We start from the raw sequence: 9,772 nt of genomic DNA, 5'->3' as shown, positions 1-9,772 counted from the left end.
CCAGAAACTGGAGGACGGTTTTATTAAAGGGGGCAGGGGAAAGCACAAGGCTGTGTAATATTGGCAGCTGCTCAGTGGGAGAGAATGGAAGAGAGAAGGAAGATAAATATGCCATTTTCATTGAGTCAAGCCAGCATTGAAGCCAGTCACACGGCAGGCAGAAGGAGAGCTTTAGAGTAATATCAAGCAAGCTTAGCTCCAGAGGAGGCATACTTAGGTTTAGGAGCAGCATCTGAAAGAAAGAGACAAGGGAAATGCAATTTCTCTATGAGAAAGGTGCACAGAACTGGTAAACTTCACAGTAACCTCGTGGCGGTTTACAGAGACTCTGCTAGGTGGCTAGATCCCTGGGGAGGAGAAGTATGAGGTCTCTTTAAAGAAATAATTACGTTGCCTCTCTCTTTAATGTGACTTAAAGTGAGCAGACCTGCTTAGACTTGGTCCCTCTCCCCATAAAGGTGATCCCTTGGTAAGGCTATTGATCTAGCCCAACAGGAATGTTAGGTCTCCTTCCAGGTCAGTGATTCTCTCCACTTGACCAGAAGGACTTTTCCTTAATGGTCCTTTAAAACATTATAACAGTGAGGAATAATTAATACTGCAAGTTATTAAAAGGTAAAACTTTACCACCCAACAAAACAAAACAAAACATCTGCCGCAGACTACCTCCTTTTCGGGTCTCCTGTCTGCGTGGAATGGGGCTCTGGTGGCAGATGGGCTAAGGAGTTGGTTGGGAATTTGACAGAGTCCACATAAGAGAGCATGTAGAATCTGAGTGTATTTTTCTAAATTGAGCATCAAACTTTTAAAACAGAACAAACAAGAAAATCCAGGCAGGACACATTCACAGAGTTACAGTGACACAAAACAAAGGATTGCATACATCAAAAGACCAGGGGGACCAGGCAGCTTAAGGATGAAGCCAGGTGTAAAGCTAGTCAATAGCTAAACCCCACCACCAGGGATTCCCAGTAAATGCTTGATTATGCTTTTCCTTTGGACCTAGTGAAAAAAAACCTGTTTCAGGGGGATTTAAATCCCATCTTTTCACCAGGCCAATGTATATTCCCTGTCCTCAGTAAACACTTCTGCAGACTAGCCCTGAGTTTTTCTGGCTCTGTTCTTTGTAATTCCTAATTAGTTTCACCTGTCTTTACTAGAGGTAAATTTGAATGTTAATGAATAGGTAACCTTCTCATTGAGTACTACTGAATTCCAAGCACTTCGGCTTCAAAGATATTCTAGGATGTTGGAACACTGGTGGAGGCTCACCTATGATAAAATTTAATCTTTAAAGGCACTTATAATACTGAAAGAGAGCATACACCATACTAACATGGGGATAGGGGTTGAGTATATATGATAATGCCAAGGTTCCAGGAGGCTGAGTTTCCTTGAAACTCTGTCTTGTGAGTGCTTCCAGCCCCCTCCCTCTCTCTCAGCCTGTCAGGCAGACTTCACTGGAGTGGGCGTTGCAAACAACAAACTCCCTAAAGCCCCAGTAAATGTGTTGTTGATGTTTCAGGAGATAGGAGACAAAAAATTATAGCATATAAGTGTTTTAAGTAATAAGATAACGAATATAGCTGAGTCATAACTGATCAAAATTAAGAAAACACCTAACTTTGGGGTGCTCAGCCCTAACTGACATATCTGCAAAGTAACCTCTACAGCTCAGGCTTAGGGAAACATCACGGAAGAGGAAGCAGATAGGTTGTTTAAGCCTTATGATATGGATGCAATGTCTGCTGAGAGATAGTGTGTAGGAAATCTCAAAATTTATCTAACTAAACAACATTTAAAACATGTTGATACAGGTCTGCATGGCAATGTGGGTGGGGCAGTTATCACAGAGCTTCTCCCATAGAAGAACTACAGACACCTGATGGGTGCGCGGAGAATGAGAATCAGTCTCCTACAGGGATAAGATCTCTGGTAGGTTAGCCAGTCCTAAGAGATCACTGAACATGTATGAACAAGGCTAAATGACCCTAGCAGAGCATATTAATTCAATTATATACATATAAGTGATATGTTTTATTAAAAAATAAGAAGCCATGAATTTGATGAGTCGGGGTATATGGGAGGAATTTGAAGGAGGGGGAGAATGATATAAATACAGTACTAACATATGAAATTCTCAAAGAATAAATCTAAAAAAATTTAAAAAATAACCAAATTCATAAAACAAAGATGAAAGACAAACCTCACCATTTTCTAGAAGTGAAGAGATAAATATCACAGTCACCAGGAGGATGACTGCTCCCTAATAGAAAAATCTAAGGAGACAAAATTGAAATGAAACAGAGGAAGTGTCCTACTGGATGTTCTTTGTCCAGCAAAGCCTACCTGTCCAGAAGCACAACATAGCAGCCTTCTAGCATTCCGAATACTTTGTCCTTACAGGTAAATCTGGCATCTCCTGAAGCATCCTTCTACCTTGATTGTTTGTCTATATTTCCTCACATTGAACTATAACTTAGCATGGCAAGTACTAGTCCTAATCTCTCCTTTCATGAGCTCATGTGGAGGAGAAGAGCTGGGCCTTGAATCCCTAAGGAGCTAGGTTCCACCACACATGCTCAGAAAACCTATCCTCGTTGTGGTCAACAAATGGATAAGTTATCTCAAAAGACAGAGAGAGGCTGGACAGCCAAGATGGCACATGCCTTTAATCCCAGCACTTGGGAGGCAGAGGCAGAGGTGGAGGCGGAGGTGGAAGCAGAGGCAGAGGCGGAGGCAGGGTGATTTCTGAGTTCAAGGCTAGCCTGGTCTATAGAGTGAATTCCAGGACAGACAGGGCTACACAGAGAAACCCTGCCTCTACAAACAAAAACAAAATAAAACAAAACAAAAAACAAAACAAACAAACAAAAAAAGCAGAGAGAGATGAACTCAGTCTGGTCAAACTGGGAAGAGGTCTAATTGAGGAGCTCTTTGAAGCCTTTTCTGAATCTTGGTGAGTTTAAACATGGCATTGTTGTGAGGAAATACTAGGGTCCCAGGCTTACCAGGATGCCACACAGGGCCATTTCCTCATACATAAGGAAGCACCAACAAGGCATAAGCATACTGAATGCAGTGAGAGAAGGTTTATTAAGAAAGAGAGTGGATGTAGCTGTCCAGCATCCATAGAGAATGGGGCACCTGAAAGGAGGGAGGGGGGCAGCTGGAAATGAAAAAGGAACAGGGTATGAGAGAAGAATGAAGCCAAGACAAAGGCTCTGACCATGGCTCAAAATTTAATTTTCAACATTGCATTTATATAGGGAAAATTCACAAATTCACACACCCATCCTTTATTTCAGCTAGATTGTGTTGCAAAGCAAGCTCAGCAAGCAGTCTATTCCTGTAGGAAATTGCAGGAGTGGCATGTTGTAAGACACCATCTGGTTAGCCTAGTCAAGCCTGGGGTAAGGGCACAATATCCTCCTTTTTTATTTTTTAAAGATAAGCAGAGTTATCAGCAGCAGGACAGGAGTACAAGATTTACTTGTTTTCTATAATTCCCTCTAGGATATAGAGTGGCCAGGCAACTGTACATGTCTTAGGTCAGTGTCTATATTGGTCCTTCTTACCCGTCATTGAGAACAAACATACTTTTGATGAATGTCTCTGTCTCAAGTCGATAGGTGCTCAAGAAGACTCTTACCAGTCTCTGACCACTGGTCTTCTATAGCAAACACATTCCCATTCGGATCAAAGTCATGAAGCTCTTGGGAACATACACTCAGGTATTTCTATTTTTCTTTTCCTTTTTAAAATTATTTTTATTAATTATTTTCTATATTTACATTTCAAACATTATCCCCTTTCCTCATTTCCCCATCTGAAAATCCACTATATCCCTTCCACCCTCCCCCTGCTCACTAACCCACCCAATCCTGATTCTGTGTCCTGGCATTCCCATACACTGGGGCATTGAACCTTCACAGGACCAAGGGCCTCTCCTCCCACTGATGTCCAACATGGTTATCTTCTGATAAATATGTGGCTGGAACCATAAGTCCCTCCCTCCATGTGTACTCTTTAGTTGGTGGTTTAGTCACTGGGAGCTCTGGTGGTACTAGTTGGCTCACATTGTTGTTCCTCCTATGGGGCTGTAACCCCTGCAGCTCCATGGGTTCTTTCTCTAGCTTCTTCATTGGGTACCTGTGCTCAGTCCAATGGTTAGCTGAGCACATCCATTCTGTATTTGTCAGGCACTGGCAGAGCCTCTCAGGAGACAGCTATATCAGGCTCCTGCCAGCAAGCACTTTTTGGCATCTGCAATAGTGTCTGGGTTTCATAACTGTATATGGGATGGATTCCCAGGTGGGACAATCTCTGCTTGGCCTTTCCATCAGTCTCTGTTCCACACTTTGCCCTGACCCAACGGACAGTCGAACAGGATCTTGATGGGCATCTGGGAGAGAATGGGGGACAAGAAACTCGAAAAACAGAGAGCAAGACAAGAAGTCTTGATCAAGCTGACAATTTTTTATTTTTCACACACAGGTTATATGCTCATAGGAACAAGAAGGGGGGAGGAGGGGCATCACTTTGTTTCTGGGTAATGCACCTGTTCCCAGAAATAGGATATCGACTGGGTAAACAGTTCAGCAGGAAGATGAGAACAGAATGGGTTATTAGGCACCCACTTAAGGCAGTTAATGTTCAAACAAGATTGATTGCAACACATTTTTGTCTCTGAATCTCCTCCCATGGGTATTTTGATCCCCCTTCTAAGAAGGACCAAAGTATCCACACTTTGGTCTTCCTTCTTGAGCTTCATGTGTTCAAGTATTGTATCTTGGGTATTCCGAGCTTCTGAGCTAATATGCACTTATCAGAGAGTGCATATCATGTCTGTTCTTTTGTGATTGGGTTACCTCACTCAGGACGATATTTTCTAGTTCCATCCATTTGCTCAAGAATTTCATAAACTCATTGTTTTAACAACTGAGTAGTACTCCATTGTGTAAATGAAGCTCATTTTCTGTATCCATTCCTCTTTGAGGGGTATCTAGGTTCTTTCCAGCTTCTNGCTGTTATAAATAAGGTTGCTATGTACATAGTGGAGCATGTGTCCTTATTACAAGTTGGATCATCTTCTGCCCATATGTCCAGGAGTGGTAATACTGGGTCTTCAGATAGTACTATATCCAATTAACTGAGGAACTACCAAATTGATTTGCAGATTAGTTGTACCAGCTTGCAATCCCACCAGCAGTGGAGGAGTGTTCCTCTTTCTCCACATCTTCACCAGCATCTCCTGTCACCTGAGTTTTTGAACTTAGCCATTCTGACTGGTGTGAGGTGTAATCTCAGGGTTGTTTTGATTTGCATTTCTCTGATGACTAAGGTTGTTGAACATTTCTTTAGGTGCTTCTCAGCCATTCTATAGTCCTCATTTGAGAATTCTTTGTTCAGCTCTCTTCCCCATTTTTTAATAGACCTATTTGGTTCTCTGGAGTCTAACTTCTTGAGTTCTTTGTATATATTGAACATTACCTCTCTATTGGATATAGGATTGGTAAAGATATTTTCCCATTCTTGGTTGCCATTTTTTCCTATTGGCAGTGACCTTTGCCTTACAATAACTTAGTAATTTTATGAGGTCCTATTTGTCAATTCTTGATCTTAGAGCATAAGCTATTGGTCTTCTGTTCCAGAAAATTTCCCTGTTTACATGTGCTTGAGGCTCCTCCCCACTTTATTTTCCATTAGCTTCAGTGTATCTGGTTTTCTGTGGAGGTCCTTGATCCACTTGGACTTGAGCTTGGTACAGGGAGATAAAAATGGATCAAATTGCATCCTTCTACATGCTACCACCAGCTGAACAAGCACCACTTGTTGAAAATGCAGTCTGTTTTCCACTGGATAGTTTTAGCTCCTTTGCCAAAGATAGGTGTGTGGGTTCATTTCTTGGTCTTCAATTCTTTTCCATTGATCTAACTGCCTGTCACTGTACCAATACCATGCAGTTTTTATAACAATTGCTCTATAGTACAGCTTGAGCTCATGGGTGGTGATTATAACAGAAGTTCTTTTATTGTTGAGAGTAGTTTTCACTATTTTGTATTTTTTATAGACCCAGATGAATTTGAAAATTTTTTCTTTCTAAATCTATGACTAATTGAGTTAGAATTTCGATAGGGATTGCATTGAATCTGTAGATTGCTTTTGGCAAGATGGCCATTTTTTACTATATTAGTTCTGCTAATCCATGAGCATGGGCAATCTTTCCATCTTCTGAAATCTTCTGTGATTTCTTTCTCCTGAGAATTGAGGTGCTTGTCATACAGGTCTTTGAGTTTCTTAGAGTAACTTGTGAAGGGTGGTGTTTCTCTAAATGCTTTCTCAGCCTGTTTATCATTTGAGCAGAGGAAGGCCACTGATTTGTTTGACTTAACTTTATATCCAGCTGCTTCACTGAAGTTGTCTATCAGGCTTAGGTCATCTCTGGTGGAATTTTGGGGTCACTTATGCATACTATCATATCATCTGCAAACAGTGATATTTTGACTTCTTCCTTTCCAGTTTGTATCCCTTTGATCTCCTTTTGTTGTCTAATTGCTCTGGCTAGGACTTCAATACTATATTGAGTAGATAGGGAGAGACTGGTCAGTCTTGTCTAGCCCTGATTTTAGTGGGATTGCTTCAAGTTCCCCTACATTTAGTTTGATTTTTGATACTGGTTTGCTGTATATTGCTTTTACTGTGTTTAGGAATGGGCCTTAAATTCCTGATCTTTCCAAGACTTTTATCACAAAGGGGTGTTGGAATTTTTCAAATGCTTTCTTAGCATCTAATGAAATGATCATGTGGATTTTATCTTTGAGTTTGTTTATATAGTGTACTATATTGATGAATTTCTGAATCATCCCTGCATTCCTGGGATGAAGTCTTTGTGGTCATGATGGATGATCATTTTGAGGTGTTCTTGGATTCAGTAGGTGAGAATTTTATTGTGTATTTTTGCATTGCTATTCATAAGGGAAATTGGTCTGAAATTCTCTTTCTTTGTTGTGTTTTTGCATGCTTTATATATCAGTGTAATTGTGGCTTCATAGGATGATTTAGGTACTGTTCCTTCTGTTTCTATTTTGTGGACTAGTTTGAAGAGTATTGGTTTTAGGTCTTCTTTGAAGGTCTGATAGAGCTCTGCACTAAACCCATCTATTCCTGGACCTTTTTTTTTTTTTTTTTGGTGGTTGGGAGACTACTAATGACTGCTTCTATTTCTTTAGCATTTATGGAACTGTTTACATGGTTTATCTGATCCTGATTTAACTTTGGTATTTGGTATCTGTCTGAAAATTTGTCTATTTCATCCAGATTTACAAATTTTGTTAAGTTTTGTTTTTTGTAGTAAGATCTGATGATTTTTTTTTTTTTGATTTCTTCAGTTTCTGTTGTTATCTCTCCCTTTTCATTTCTGATTTTGTTGATTTGGATACTGTCTTTGTGCCATCTGGTTAGTCTGGATAAGGGTTTATCTATGTACTTGATTTTCTCAGTGAGCCAGCTCCTGGTTTGGTTTATTCTTTATATAGTTCTTTTTGTTTCTACTTGGTTGATTTCATTCTTAATTTTGATTATTTCCTGCTGTTTTCTCCTCTTGGCTGTATTTGGTTCTTTCTGTTATAGAGCTTTTAGGTGTACTGTCAAGCTGCTTGTGTATGCTTTCTCCAGTTTCTTTTTAGAGACACTGAGAGCTTTGAATTTTCCTCTTAGCAGTGCTTTCATTGTGACCCATAAGTTTGGGTATGTTGTGGCTTCATTAAATTCTAAAAAGTCTTTAATTTTTCATTTATTTCTTCTTTGAATAAGTTATCATTGAGTAGAGTGTTGTTCAACTTCCTGTTGTGTGTGGATTTTATATTGTTTTTGTTGTTATTGAAGACCAGCCTTAGTCCGTGGTGATCTGAAGGGATGCATGGGATTATTTCTATCTTCTTATATCTGTTGGGTTCTGTTTTGTGACCAATTATATTGTGTCAATTTTTGAGAAGGGACTGTGAGGTGTTGAGAAGAAGGTATAGTCTTTGGTTTTAGGATAAAATGTTCTATGGGTATCTGTTAATCCATTTGGTTCATAACTTCTGTTAGTTTCACTGTGTNTCTGTTTAGTTTCTGTTTCCATGATCTGTCCATTGATGAGAGTGAGGTGTTAAGACTCCCACTATGATTGTGGGAGGTGCAGTGTGTGCTTTGAACTTCAGTCAAGTTTCCATTATGAATATGGTTGCCCTTACATTTGGAGTACAGATGTTCAGAATTGAGAGTTCTTCTAGGTATATTTTTCCTTTGATGAGCATGAAGTGTCCTTTTGTGTCTTTTTTGATAATTTTAGGATGAAAGTCAATTTTATTTGATATTAGAATGGCTCTTCCAGCTTGTTTCTTGAGAACGTTTACTTGGAAAATTGTTCTCCAACCTTTTACTTTGTCACTGAGGTGCATTTCCTACATGCAGCAAAATGTTGGGTCCTGTTTATGTAACCAGTCTGTTAGTCTATGTCTTTTTTGGGGTGGGGACTGAGTTTATTGATATTAAGAGATATTAAGGAAAAGTCATTTTTGCTTTTTGTTATTTTTGTTGTTAGAGGTGGAATTATGTTCATGTGGCCATCTTCTTTTTGGTTTGTTAAAAGATTATTTTCTTGCTTTTTCAAGGGTATAATTTCCCTCTTTGTGTTGGAGTTTTCCCTTTATTATCCTTTGAAGGGCTGGATTTGTGGAAAGATATTCAGTAAATTTGTTTCTGTCATGGAATATCTTGGTTTCTCCATCTATGATAATTGAGAGTTTTGCTGGGTATAGTAGCCTGGGCTGGCATTTGTGTTCTCTTAGGTTCTATATGACATCTTCCTAGGATCTTCTAGCTTTTATAGTCTCTGTTGGGATGTCTGGTGTAATTCTGATAGGTCTGCCTTTATATTTTACTTGACCTTTTTCCCTTACTGCTTTTAATATTCTTTCTTTGTTTTGTGCATTTGGTGTTTTAATTATTATGTGACAGGGGGAATTTCATTTCTGGTCTAATCTATTTGGAGTTCTACAGGCTTCTTGTATGCTTATGGACATCTCTTTCTTTCAATTAGGGAAGTTTTCTTCTTTATTTATTTGAAGATATTTACTGGGCCTTTTAATTGGGAATCTTCAATCTCTTCTATACCTATTATCCTTAGGTTTGGTCTTCTCATGTGCCCTGGATTTCCTGAATGTTTTAAGTTAGGACTTTTTTGCCTTTTGCCTTTTCTTTGATTGTTGCGTCCATGTTTTCTGTGGTATTTTCTGTACCTGAGATTCCCTCTTCTATCTCTTGTATTCTGTTGGTGATGCTTGCATCTATTACTCCTGATCTCTTTTCTATCCCCAGAGTTTTCTCTCTTTGTTATTTCTTTATTATTTCTACTTTCATTTTGAGATACTGGATGGTTTTGTTCAATTCCTTCACCTCTTTGCTTGCTTTTGCTTGTAATTCTTTAAAGGATTTTTGTCTTTCCTCTTTAAGGGCTTCTGGCTGTTTACCTGTGCTCTCCTGTATTTCTTTAAGGGAATTATTTATGTCCTTCTTAAAGTTCTCTATCAGTATCATTAGATTTGAGTTTAACATCTAAGTCTTGCCTTTCCAGTATGTTGGGGGTATCCAGGACTTGCTGTGATGGGAGAATTGGGTTCTGATTATGCCAAGTAGACTTGGTTTCTGTTGGTAAGGTTCTTGCACTTGCTTTTTTGCCATCTGGTTATCTTTGGTGTTAGTTGGTCTTCTGTCTCTTGCTGGA

The sequence above is a fragment of the Mus pahari genome, chromosome 16 (assembly GCF_900095145.1).
Source record: "Mus pahari chromosome 16, PAHARI_EIJ_v1.1, whole genome shotgun sequence".
Lineage (NCBI taxonomy): Eukaryota > Metazoa > Chordata > Mammalia > Rodentia > Muridae > Mus > Mus pahari.
The sequence above is the reverse complement of the archived record's forward strand: the minus strand, read 5'-3'. Positions refer to the sequence as shown.